The sequence below is a fragment of the Nuphar pumila genome, chromosome 2 (genome assembly GCF_984573655.1).
Source record: "Nuphar pumila chromosome 2, dmNupPumi1.hap1.1, whole genome shotgun sequence".
Taxonomy (NCBI): domain Eukaryota; kingdom Viridiplantae; phylum Streptophyta; class Magnoliopsida; order Nymphaeales; family Nymphaeaceae; genus Nuphar; species Nuphar pumila.
Window position 1 is genome coordinate 73,655,617 of NC_143250.1, and position 14,185 is coordinate 73,669,801.

At 40.6% G+C, this 14,185-nt stretch overlaps 1 non-coding gene across 1 annotated transcript; it reads left to right on the top strand.

Annotated features, from left to right (window-relative positions):
- Nucleotides 1-13,833: 13,833 nt before the first annotated feature.
- Nucleotides 13,834-13,936, top strand: LOC149845763 (small nucleolar RNA R71). Its single transcript, XR_016430709.1, has one exon. It is a non-coding gene; the product is annotated as a small nucleolar RNA R71 (small nucleolar RNA).
- The last annotated feature ends 249 nt before the right edge of the window (nt 13,937-14,185 follow it).

The following is a 14,185-nucleotide window of genomic DNA, read 5'->3' on the forward strand; positions in this document are numbered from 1 at the left end:
TGCTTAAAATGAAAAGATCATGAATACCAAGATCGCAAGGTAAGAATGGACCCTCGAGGATGCAGCTCGACCAGCCCTTCGCTCCAACTACTCATCATACTTTACCTGCATTACATGTCCCCCATAAAACGGGGTCAGACTCGCAAAAGTCTGGTAAAACAACCCAAACTCAAACTTAAAGAAAACATATCAAGCATTTAAAGGTAAAGATATATTATTCATTCATCGGCAATTGATAGACAAGGGAACATCTTATTAGTCATTCATTTCAAGTATTCAAACATAAAGCATTTAAAAGCATTTAATCACTTGATATTTTATTCAACTTTAACTCACGTAATAAAGCATAATCTATATGCATTCAAGTCATCACACACACACACACACACACACACATATATATATATATAAGACATTCAGAACATTACATCATTTTTATATGCATTCATAATTCTTATAAACAATAAGTCAAATCACATTTAACTATTCCAACATGAAACACACACACATACCTTATAAGTAATTTAGTTAGATATTCATGATACACATCAATCATGATATATAGGTGTGATATATTTACTCAGACAATCATAATGCAATCATTTGCATTGAAACTATATAGGTGTGATGTATCATTCACCTAATAAGTCAAAACTAGTCATTTATAGGCATGATGTGTCATTCACCTATACGCTAACATAAGCATCACAATCAAAACCTTATATCAAGTTCTAAAATCAATAAAAATCTGATTATCATATCTGAGTTCAATATATAATCATGCTATAATAGAAAAGCCAAATCTATAGATTCATAACTGGCTATCTCAATCAACTCAAAAGATCATCACAATTCATTTATTCATAATAAAGATTTACAAAATCCATATCGGATCACCTGGTCTGAGAAATATACAACCTCACAAGGAGTTACCACCCTAGACAGATGGTCTGCCTGGTCTTGGACACACTACAAGAAAAATACTAATTTGCGACGGATATTTGTGACAGATTTTTTCCGTCGCAAAGTTGCGACGGATTAGCGGGAGAAAAATATTTGTCGCTAACATTCGAAATATTTGCAAAAGTAGCGACGGAAATATTTCCCTCGCTAAATCCGTCGCTACTTAGCGATGAATTAGCGACAAAATTTTTCCGTCGCCAAAACACTACAAAAAAATACTAATTAGCGACGAAATTAGCGAGGGAATTTTTCCGTCGCTAATCCGTCGCTATTTAGCGACGGAAAAATTCCCTCGCTAATTTTCAATTTAAACCATCCCGCCTGAGTCGCGAAATTTTCCCTCCCTTCGTCCCCCCCCCCCCTCCCCCGTTTGATTTAAACCGCCCTTCCTCTGACGACGCGTAGCGACCCTCTGAGCGTCCTCCTCCTCCCGCTACCTCTCCCCCGCGCCATCCTTCTCCTCCCGACGGTGCCCCTCGCCGGTCTCCACCGCCCGTCCTACCTCTCCCTCGCCTGAGGCTCTTCGAGCGTGACTGGCGTCGGCCCCCGAACCGTCCTCCTCCTCCCGCTACCTCTCCTCCGCGTGCCATCCTCCTCCTCCTCCCGGCGGTGCCCCTCGCCGGTCGCCACCGCCCGTCCTGCCTCTCCCTCGCCTGAGGCCTTCCAAACGTGATTGGCGTCGGCCCCCGGACTGTCCTCCTCCTCCCGCTACCTCTCCCCTGCGTCGTCCTCTTCCTATCGGTGGTTCCCCTCGCCGGTCTCCTCCTCCTCACGCTACCTCTCCCCCGCGTCATCCTCCTCCTCCCGGCGGTGTCCCTCGCCGGTCTCCACTGCCCGTCCTGCTTCTTCTTCGGCTGAGGTCGTCCGCCGTGATTGGATCGCTGCGGAAGAGCGTCCCGACGCTAGAACCCGCCTGTGCAAAAAAATTTGCTTCCTGTCGGAGAACGCGCCGGCAGCGAGCAAATTTTTTTTAAAAATTTAACGACGGATTAGGACGGATATTATCCATCGCTAATTTAAAATAGCGAAGGACTCGCGATGGATCATGTCTGTCCCTAATCCGTCGCAAATTAGCGACGACAGTAGCGACGGATAAGTTCTGTCACTACTTAGCGTCGAAAAATTCGCGATGAAAGTTATTCATCGCTAATCCGTCGCTAAACCGTTTAGCGACGGATTAGCGTCGGATTAGCGACGGATTTAGGTCGTCGCTAATCCACAGGTTTCTTGTAGTGACAATGCACTTCCTCACAGAAATATGTCGTCTTCACGGGCTACCCACTCTTGGACAATACACTTCCGCACAGAGACTTACCGCTCTAGCCGGATTACCTGATCTGGTCATGCACACCCTCACAGAGAATCTTTTGAGAACAATTCATCAATGGGTACCATATCAAGTGAAAACTATTATGATATATGCATCAATATAATTGACTTCAATAGCCATCAACATGGGCATAAGCATATATACAATCAAAGCATCACATCATACATCACTTCATATGACACTAAAATTATAAAATCACACATTTAACCAATAAGGCTTCATGAACCAAAGCTTAATATTGAACTTAAACATTTATCGCATGCATTCATAATTTCATTTCACGTGACATTTAAATCATATCATACATAAGCATATTATCCTACGCATCATATCATCGCCACAAAGAACATTGTACTTCATAAATTGAACCTCGAAGCATGCGTAAACAAAACATAAGTTCTATGCATGCATACGTGAACATGCACATTTCATAATACAAAGCAACTAAACCTCAACATTTATAACTCCTACGTAGTTCGAGATTTGCACACACGATAAAAGTCATATGCATTTTTTACCACATGAATCAATATATCACCTTAGATATAATTGTGTAAGGGTTGGTCAAAATCTCATTGACCATCCTACCGTACATCATATGCATATATTTTTCAAGAAAACAAGACATACAAGTTCAATACAATTTATAACATTCACATGCATTCTTCTATACAAGAATAAATGAGTTCATTGGTTGATATTTTGGAATGCTCTTTTTTAAAACAATTATTTTCAATAAAACTTTGGAAAATCGTCAACCAAAAATATAAAAACCGACTTTCCACAAAGTGGTAAGTACGGGTCGATCCTCAGGGAACAGGAATTAATAACTACAATTCTAGAAAATTTAATTTATTAATATCAAATGGCAATCTACAATTATAAAGTGAATACAACTACAATTAAGCACTAAAAGAACACTAAACAAGCATTCAGTCTTCTGCTCCACACCAAGGATATTTCTGTCTTTTCACCATTTAGAGAATCTTCTCACTTGTATAATAACCCTGGAAACTAAATATGCTTTTCAACCTAAAAATGCAGAAAAGTACAAAGTTAGTTTTCTATTTTAATTATGCAAACAACAACTAAAACTATATCTAATTCTACGAAAATAATAAACAAATGCTACTTATCAAACAAAAATTAAATAAAATACTAAATTAATTCTAAAATTAACCAAAATACTTCTACTAATGCTGTATGATGATTATGCAACTTCTAAAATACAGAAACTACTGAAAACAAACCTAAAATGCCGAAATTAAGAAAATTACGAAACTGCCCCTAACTAGTGTAAACTAGCAATCTGACAGGTTATCGGAAAACCACTGTTTGACAGGGCAACCAAGGTCCGATTTTCCCGAAATTTGTTCTGTTCTGCAACTGACAGATTAAACAAATAGACAGTTTTTACAGAATTGAAAAACAGTATCTGGAACTCCAGATATAAGCGTTTCAAATCTGGGAAAAATCAGGATATCGTCAGTCCTGTAATTTAAAATCCAGAAAAAGCGGTTTTCACAAAACGCTTAAAAATCAGACCAAATCAACTCCGAATGAACTGAAATTTGGTCTGCAGTTAAATAACACGTTAATAAAGTGAATAGAAGAAAAAAATTTGGAAAACACAGAATTTTTGCTCAGAAAATAATTCTGTTGCGACAGGGCAAAAATCTGGTTTTTATTTGAGTGCACTATTCACTTTATGAACCTATTTACCCCCTATCAAATGTAATCTACACCTAATGCAATCTAAATGACACTGTATAACAATGTATATGCAGATGAATATTAGGAAAACACTAAATGCACGACGAACAAAACACTACAAGCAGTTTATGACTAGAACGAAGTTAACTAACAATGGAAATTTAACTATGCTCAATAATAAAATACAATCTAACTACTAAGTTAACTAATATCTAACTATCATTCAAACCACAATGAAACACATTTCATACATACTAAATAAATACGCTATACGTACACACACTTCTACACTAAAACTAAATTAGATAAATAAACTAATTAATATAGAAATCAAAAGAAATAATAAGAAATGACTTACTTAACTAAAGAACGAAGGCTAAGGTTAGGTTTCACTTGGTTGACTCGACTAGGATCGGTTTCGACTTGAGTAGGTTCAGTTTGGGTTTGGATGCACTCGGATGGGATTAGGTAGGCTCGATTTGACTAGGTTGAAAGAGATAGGTTCGAGCTAAGGTTGACTCGATCTCGGATTGGTCTTGACTTGGACTTAGGCTAGGCTAGGGTTTGAACTTGGTTTAGGATAGACTTAGTCAACTAGATTCGGGTTGACTTAGACTCAACTAAGTTGGACTCAACTTAGGTTCGACTAGGCTCGAATGGGCTAAGGTAAGCTCGGTTTGACTCACTAGGTTTAGACTAAGTTTTTACCCGAGTTAGGTCTTTGACTAGGTTTGACCAAGGTTGGGTTTTGGATTTAGGTCTAGCAAGACTAGGATGAACTCGGTTTAGGTAGGCTTGAACTAAGTGGAATCAACTAGGTTTGACTTAGATAGGTTAGGTAGACTAGGTTGACCTAACTTAGGTTAGGGTTGACTCCACTAAGCTTGACTAAGGTTGGGCTTTGGTCTTAGACTCGACCTAAATGCGGTTTAGGCTTTGACTTGGGCTAGGCTAGGTTTTGACTAGGCTCAAAGGGGGTGTAGACTAGGGGTTGACTTGACCTAGGCTCGGTTTGACTAGGTTAGGTCTAGACTAAAGTAGTAACCTCCTAATTAAGCTACAATTAATCCAAAGTTCACGATTTTAATGGAGGAGGTTGAAAAAGGAATGTAATAATTACCAATGTTCAAACTTTGAAATGCTTTGGATTCTCAAAAATCGCCCCATTTAAAGAGGGAGTTACACTCCTTAATTGCCTTTAATGCCTTTTTGGAAATCTGAAAAGGCCAATCTAGAGATCCACGATTTTTGCTTTTCAAGATGGAATTAAAATGCTTTTAATGCTCTATGGAAATCGTGTAACCTAGATTGGAATTTTGGTTTAATTGCAAAACACTTTCCAAAGTTAAGGAGTAACTCCTTCTTTAATACACATTCAAAATTCAAATTTTTCTTAAATGCCTCACACGATTTTTGAAGAATATCCTTTTTCCAAAAGCTTTCCAATTTTCAATTACTTTAATTACCTCCCTTCTCCAAAAATCGCCAACTTCAATGGATGCTACTTTCTAAACTAATAGACTTAATTATACCTAGGGAACAAAAGAACTTAAATGGAAAATCGATTTCATAGGAGTTAATGCTAACCGAATTCCAAAACTTACCTAAATGCAACCCTAAAAACGGCCAAAACAATAAACCCTAATACATTGAACCTAGACACCTTCCTAACTCAACTAATGACCATTAAGACTTTCTAAAAATCGACCAAGAGCTCAAGGAGAGCTCTAATGGCTGCCGCCCACCTCGGGGAAGAAGAAGAACTACACGAAAATAAAAAAAATAAAAAAAAATATATAAAATTATAAACTAACGAAAAGCAATAAAACCAAGTAACTACTATTTTGATAAAACTAAGTTAGAAAATATTAAAAATGACTCCTAATTACACAAAGGCTAACAATAACATCACTATGCTGGACTTAAAATCATAAAAAAAAATTAAAGAAAACTTGATTTTTATAATTTTCAATAATACACTCAAACACCAAAACGAAAAATGATTAAAACAATTAAGTAAATCAATCCTAAAACAATGGAACGACTAACACCAATTTCTGCTACTGTTAACACACTAAACACACAGCAAGCAACACAACTTACCACTCTAAACCCCCTTTTAACAAAAATATAAAGATCGGCTAGAATATCCCTAGCCGATTTTTTTTTCTTTTTTCAAAAATAAAATCAAAACGAACCACATGCACAACCCACGACTTAGAATAAACTAAAATGAAATTTGTGTCTGAGATTTTCTAAAAAGAAAACACCTATAACACGCTGGAAACAAAAACCCAAATCGACTAGAAAAGCCTCTTGCCGATTTGCACGTTTTAGATAAAAACGATGGAAAAACACAAATCGAATACACAACCAATGAAAGAAAACCTAATCTAACGTGCTGGTCTGTGCACGCATGCTATTCTAAGGTTGAAATAAAAAGAAAAACAAGAAACATACAGAAAATAACAAAACAAAAACCACACACACAAATCGGTTTTATCTAGAAGAGAAGGAAGAAGAAGACCTACCTTTTGGAAGATCCGACGACCGGGGGGGTGAAGAAGAGCGGACCGTGGCTGGATGTAGACGTCTTCTACAGTTCAAGGATGCTGTACTTCACCAAAAACGGCACCTATTGCAGCTGCTACACGTTGGAGATCCACCGATGATGGCATGTGAGCCGATTCGCGATCGGAGGGTGTAGAAAGCCGGATGGAGGTAGGGCCGGCTCACCTTGGTGGTGTGTTGCGCACTCCCGCCCAAGGTTAATGGTCTCCACCTCTGCTACACCTGCAAAAGTACAGAAAAATGGTGAAAAGACAGCAAGGAATAAGAAAGAAAGGAAAAGAAACCAAAGAAAGCTTGAAAATATGCTTGAAAATCAAGCATAGGTCGATCTTCAATGGCCAACACTTGGGGAAGATGGAGAGGAAGGAGCTGCTGCTGTAGAGTCACTGTAGGGGGCGTCCAAACACAGCCAAAGACGCCTAGGGTTCTTGAAAAAAAACTATTTATAGTTTTGACATTTTTCAGAAAGAGTGTTAAAAAATAAAATATTGCTAGGCGCCACTTTCTGGGGGGTTTTTAGAAAAACTTTTTGAAATGAGTATGGATAGGTGTGTGGGTTGGGTTTTGGGCTTTCTAAGAGTTGATCCAAGGTCCAATTGACCTAATTGGGTCGGATATGGATCCGATCCACCTCGAAATCCGTGCCCAAACACTGAAATAGCCATAACTCTCTCATTTTAACTCCGATTTTTCTGAAATTCGAACCATAGCCCCTTACTATCAAAACACATCTAAACATGGGTTTAAAACCTTAAACTTGATACAAAACGCATGAAAAACTTTTTTACATGATGTGCATTTCATGCATCATCAAATACCCCCATGCTTGAATGTTTGTTAGTCCCTTAACAAACCCTAATCATGATATGCACTGAAGACAAGAAATGCTAAGCATGAATGCATAATACTACCTCACTTTCGTAGGAATCACGGTTGCATTTAGCGTATGCAACAAGCCCTTTAAACCCCTAGCTTACACTAGTGGACGAGTAAGGTCTCGTGAGGGTTTGCAGCGATGCTACCCACAAACATCAATAAAATGCAAGGATGATCTTTCAAAAATATTAGGCTCTTAAGAATGCAGTTGTAACAAATATTTCATGTAATTGACATTCTCAAAACAAGTTTAAAAATCTCATGCCTCCACAGTAAAAATTCTTTTCCTTCACTTTTCTAATATTGTAGCTAGTTCATGATTTTTCTCCGAAAGTCAAGTATTCTCATGTTTTACTCATTTATTCTCACTTGTATCTTTTCTGCACAGTAATGCACCTATATACTTAAGCAATGAAAATTTTCTCATTCAGCACATTCTTTTTCTTTCATTTTCAACTTTTGATCTCTTGCGCATTCTTCTCATATGAGCACTATTTCGAATAGTCAGTTTTCGTGACCCGTGTAGCGAGCTTTGGGTCAGTGACTCCCAAGTCGGCCGACCTTAGGGCACTAGATACAGAGTATTCCTCGGACTTAATTGCTCGAGTCACTAGACCTTCTATTCTAATAGTTTACGTATAGTCTTCCTCTTGTCATGTGCAATGTCTCTATCTCTTAGGCTTTCTATGCAGTCCATGTAACAAGCTTTTGAACCGGTGGCTCCCAAGTCAGTTGGCTTTGGGGCACCAGGTGTAAAACACCCTTCAGATTCTACTTACTCGAACTACAAAGGCCACAAATATAGACTTAGACAAGAAGATGATCTCCTTCGTTATCCTTTTCGTTAAGACACTCAAACACTTCATCTCGTGTCTGAGTTCTACTACTAGGATTCACAAAGACATCAACAACTAAACGTAACTCTATTCTTTTAAACTCATTTTTCAAACCCATCTTTCCATTGCTTATTTCTTTCACAAAACATACTGTGCATACTTATACAAAAGTGATTCAAAATTTTCTAACAATCAAATACTATCTTTTCTTTGAATTATCTCATAAACAACTACTATATTTGATTCAGTTCAGAAAAAAAAAAATTTATGGGGCTTAAAAAATTTTTAAACTGTTAGATTATGCCAAAAACAATCATATATGCTACACTTTGTTCTTAAATGCCTACTTTGATTACCAGTCATACAAAAAAAAAATTGTGTATTTTTGTGTGCATGCATCTAAACCACCCCCCCCATGCTTGAATGACACTGTCTCTAGTGGCATACAAAATGAATAAAAATGTAATGCAAATGCACATTAAAAGACACTAACAAAAATATGGGAGAAAGGATAGATACAACCTGATTTGCTCTGAGCTTTTGAAGTTGATTTTCCTCTGATTCTTGAATTCTTTGAAAACTCTTCTCTGTACCTGGTAATTGATACACTAATTGTTAAGTTCATCCTGCATACATCAAAACACAAATTAGCACATGTGAAATGAAATACTAAATAAATAAAAACTCTGAAATGAAAAATAAATAATGTACATATGATACATCCCTCTGGTCGAATCTTCATGCCTTCGTGAGATGCACTATCTCACACTCACCATCCTGTAAGGCATCTGAAATGAATGGCTTCAGTCTTTGCCCATTTACTTTGAATGTACCTTGGGTCATAGGATCGAATAATGTCACTGCTCCATGGGGAAATACTTCTTTTACAATGTATGGACCTGTCCATCTCGATCTTAACTTCCCTGGGAATAAATGTAAACGAGAATTGTATAGCCACACTTTCTGATCTGGCTCAAACACTTTTCTGACAATATGCTTATCATGAAATGCTTTTGTGCGAGCCTTGTATAATTTGGCATTCTCATATGCATCATTCCTGAGTTCCTCTAATTCTGAGAGCTGCAGTGCTCTCTCTTTGCCAGCCTGGGTGAGGTCAAAATTTAATTTCTTGATAGCCCAGTACGCTCTATGTTCTAACTCGACAGGAAGATGGCATGCTTTCCCGAATACAAGGCGATACAGAGACATGCCAATGGGAGTCTTGAATGCAGTTCTATATGCCCAAAGTGCATCATCTAAGCGCTGGGACCAATCCTTGCGGTCCGGACGAACTGCCTTTTCTAAAATTCGCTTAATCTCCCTATTGGGCACTTCAACCTGTCCACTAGTCTGCGGATGATATGGAGTGGTGAATCTATGATTGACAGAATATCTTCTCAGCAGAGAAGCTATCTGAACATTCCTAAAATGCTTGCCACCATCGCTAATCATCGCACGTGGCACTCCAAAACGACTGAAAATGTTGTGCTTAATGAACTTAAGCACTACTCTGTGATCATTGGTCTTGGTGGCCACAGCCTCGACCCACTTGGACACATAATCAACCGCCACCAGAATATATAAATTTCCGAATGAGGGCGGAAATGGTCCCATGAAATCAATGCCCCAAACATCAAAAATTCCGACTATCAAAATCGGTAGCAAGGGCATCATGTCCCTCTTGGACATGTTTCCAATCTGCTGACATCGCAGGCATCGCCTACAGAACTCATGAGCGTCCCTGTGGAGTGTGGGCCAATAAAATCCTGACTGCAAAACCTTTGCAGCCGTCTTCCTACTACTAAAATGCCCTCCATAGGCTAACGAATGGGAAAAATTCAAAATGGATTGGTATTCCTCCTCCGGAACGCATCTCCTAATGATCTGATCTGCACAGTATTTGAACAACTCCGGTTCATCCCAATAATAGTGCCTCACCTGAGATAGGAACCTCTCACGCTCATTCTTGTTCCAATGCTCAGGTATCTGCCTCGAAACCAGATAGTTCACAATATCTGCAAACCAGGGTAACTGCGATGTACTGACTGACATGATCTGCTCATCGGGGAAAGAATCACTGATCGGTCTCTGATCCTGCGTAGTCTCCACGATCAGTCTGGAAAGATGGTCTGCTACTACATTCTCGCTTCCCTTCTTATCTCGAATCTCGAGATCAAACTCCTGTAGTAGTAGGACCCAACGAATTAATCTCGGTTTGGTGTCTTTCTTATTCAACAAATATTTCAATGCAGAATGATCAGAATAGACAACCACCTTCGAACCGAGTAAATAGGACCTAAATTTATCCAATGCGAAAACTACCGCAAGTAGTTCCTTCTCTGTCGTAGTATAATTCATCTGTGCATCAGACAGAGTTCTACTCGCATAGTAGATCACATAGGGCTTCCTATCAATGCGTTGTCCTAGAATGGCCCCCATAGCATAATCAGAAGCATCGCACATAATCTCAAATGGGAGAGTCCAATCTGGAGGTCTCAAAATAGGTGCAGTAATCAAGGCCTCTTTGAGAATCTCAAAGGCCTTCATACAATCCTCACCGAAAACAAAGGGCTGGTCTTTCTCCAATAACGTGCAAAGCGGTCGAGAGATTTTGCTGAAATCTTTTATGAACCGCCTGTAAAATCCCGCATGCCCTAAAAATGATCGAATCTGCCTCACAGAGGTGGGTGGAGTCAAACGAGAAATGGATTCCACCTTCGCTCTGTCAACCTCAATACCACGCTTGGACACAATGTGTCCAAGTACAATCCCCTCCTGGACCATAAAATGGCTCTTTTCCCAACTCAGGACGAGATTGGTCTCCACACACCTACTCAGTACTCGAGCAAGTTTGTGGAGGCAATCTTCAAAAGAAGAGCCATACACAGAAAAGTCGTCCATAAAAACTTCCATCACATCATCAATCATGTTCGAGAAGATAGCAAGCATGCACCTCTGAAAAGTAGCTGGGGCATTACAAAGCCCAAAAGGCATACGTCTAAATGCGAAGGTGCCATAAGGACATGTAAACGTGGTCTTCTCTTGGTCGTCAGGATGGACAGCTACCTGATTGTATCCTGAATATCCGTCTAGAAAGCAGTAGTAGCTCTGTCCTGCGAGTCGCTCTAAGATCTGATCAATGAATGGCAATGGGAAATGATCTTTCCTAGTTGCCACATTCAACTTCCTATAATCGATGCAGACTCGCCATCCTGTAGTGGTCCTCATCGGAATTCTCTCACCCTTCTCATTCTCAACCACAGTGAGTCCTGACTTCTTCGGCACAACTTGAATCGGACTGACCCACTGACTATCAGAAATAGGGTAAATGATTCCGGCATCCAACCACTTCACCACCTCTTTCTTCACCACTTCCTTCATGTTGGGATTTAGCCTTCTCTGCATATCCCTAAATGGCTTGATTTCCTCATTACAATGGATCCTATGCATGCAGAATGAAGGATCAATCCCCTTTAGATCCGCTACTCCCCATCCAATCGCTGCCTTGTGCTCTCGAAGAATAGTCAGCAATCTCTGTTCCTGTTCCTCAGTGAGCAAGGACGAGATGATCACAGGCAGAGTCTCATCATCTTCGAGGTATGCATACTTGAGTGAATCCGGTAAGGGTTTCAACTCAAGTTTCGGAGGCGACTCGATCGACGATTTGGCGGGGGTCTCCGCAAGTGGTGGAAGAGGTTCCCTGACTGCTCCCCAAGGTGGTCTCTCCGACGACACTCTAGACACATCTACACTATCTAAACCGCTATTCTTCTCTATATGGTACAAATTTAAAGAATCCTCAGTAATGTACAACTCAGGCTGCTCCTCCACTAACTCTTGTGCAATGTCTACATGAAAGCAGTCCATGTCTCCTGCTGGTCCCATCGCGGCATTGAAAATATTCAGCTTTACCTTCCTATTGCCAAATGAGAGATCCATGGCTCCAGTTCTACAATTGATGCACGCATTGGCAGTCGCCAAGAATGGTCTGCCTAAAATAATCGGAGTCTGGTGCTGGCTATCTACTCCTTCCATATCAAGGATAATGAAATCGACTGGAAAATAAAAGTCATCCACTTTAACTAGCACATCCTCCAAGACACCTCTTGGTACCTTGACGGAACGATCTACCAGTTGAAGTGTAATCGGAGTCGATCTCATCTCCCCTAACCCGAAAGAATCAAAGAAATATCCGGGCAGAATGTTCACGCTTGCTCCAAGATCGAGCAATGCGCGTTCTATCCGGATGTTCCCTATAGTACAAGCAATGATAGGTGCTCCAGGGTCCTTGAGCTTGGGTGGTGTCTGATGCTGAAGTACTGAACTCACCTGCTTAGTCAGATGGACCCTGTTAGGAACTCGCTCTCTGGATTTCCTCTTTTGCGTACATAGCTCCTTCAGGAATTTGGCATAAGCCGGCACCTGCTGAATAGCATCGAGCAAAGGTAGGTTGATCTGCACATGCTTGAAGATATCAAGCATGTCCTGGATCTTCGCACCTTGCTTCCCTCTATAACCAGGAGACTCTAATGCTTTGGGATAGGGTGGTGGGGGAATATACTCTGTTGGCTCCTCCTCTTTGCGAGAAGGCTCACTCCTATCCTCTCTCTACTCTCAACGTGATACTTACGTCCACTCCTCAAGGCCATAACTGATTTAGCCTGCTGCTGTGTCTCAGTATGAAATAGGCCTCCAGTCATCTGGTCCTTACCCTTCGGGTTCATGACAGCCTGACTCGGCAATGTACCCTCGGGTCTCCTACTAATAGCCTCAGCTAACTGTCCCATTTGCGACTCTAACTTCGCAATGGACTGCGTATGTGAGCTCAAAATCTGGCTACACTTCTCGAAGGCGTTCTGATTAGAGGTTTTCACCTCTTGGAATGCCTGGAGAAGTCTCTCCTCAAAAGATGTCTGCGGGGCAGACTCCTGCTGAATCGGGGAAGGAACTGAAGAAGGAGAAGACTGAGCATAGTTCGGTCTTTGAAATGGCTGAGTAAAAGATGGCTGCCGAACTGGCTGAGAGGAAGAAGGCATCTGTATAGAAGACTGTGGATTCTTCCATGAAAAATTGGGATGGTTACGCCAACCCGGATTATATGTCGATGAAAATGGGTTATTTGGCGGTCTGACGTAACCCTGAGCTGCCTGAACTTGTTCTTGAACAAATTCAGGGTACTGAGTTGCTGAAGGGCACTCAGTGATCTCGTGTGCCGGACTGGCACAAAGAGTACACACCTGCTGTGTAGTGGATGGTCCTGAGAGAAACTGGTCCAGCTTCTGAGCAATCATGTCTACTTTACACTATAGTGCAGTAGATGGACCAATCTCAAGAACGCCAGCTTTCTTCTGAATGCTGGGTGTGGCTCTATCAGAATGAGAGCTCGAAGCATGGTGGAGTGAATTCTCGGCCAATGTATCAAATAGCCTCCATGCTTCGTTCTCGCTCTTCAGCATGAATGTCCCACCGCATGAAGAGTCGATCATCTGACGATTCTTGTCAGACAATCCATCATAGAAACTCTGCACCAGTTGCCATTTCGGCACCTGATGATGGGGGCATTTCCTGAGGAGATCCTTCATTCTCTCCCAGGTCTCATGAAAGCGCTCACCATCTAGCTCTGAAAAGCTAGTGATGGCTCTACGATATTGGTTCGTGCGACCAATGGGAAAGTATTTCCGAAGAAACTCCTGTTGCAACTGATCCCAGGACTCTATTTCTACAGAATCTAAGGACTTTAGCCAATACTTGGCTTTGTCCTTCAATGAAAAAGGGAATAGAGTCAACCTCAACGCATCATCATCGAAATTCTGTATCTTAACAGTAGAACAGATTTCGAGGAATTCATCTAAGTGTCGGTAGGGATCCTCATGACTAAGGCCATAAAAGGATGGAA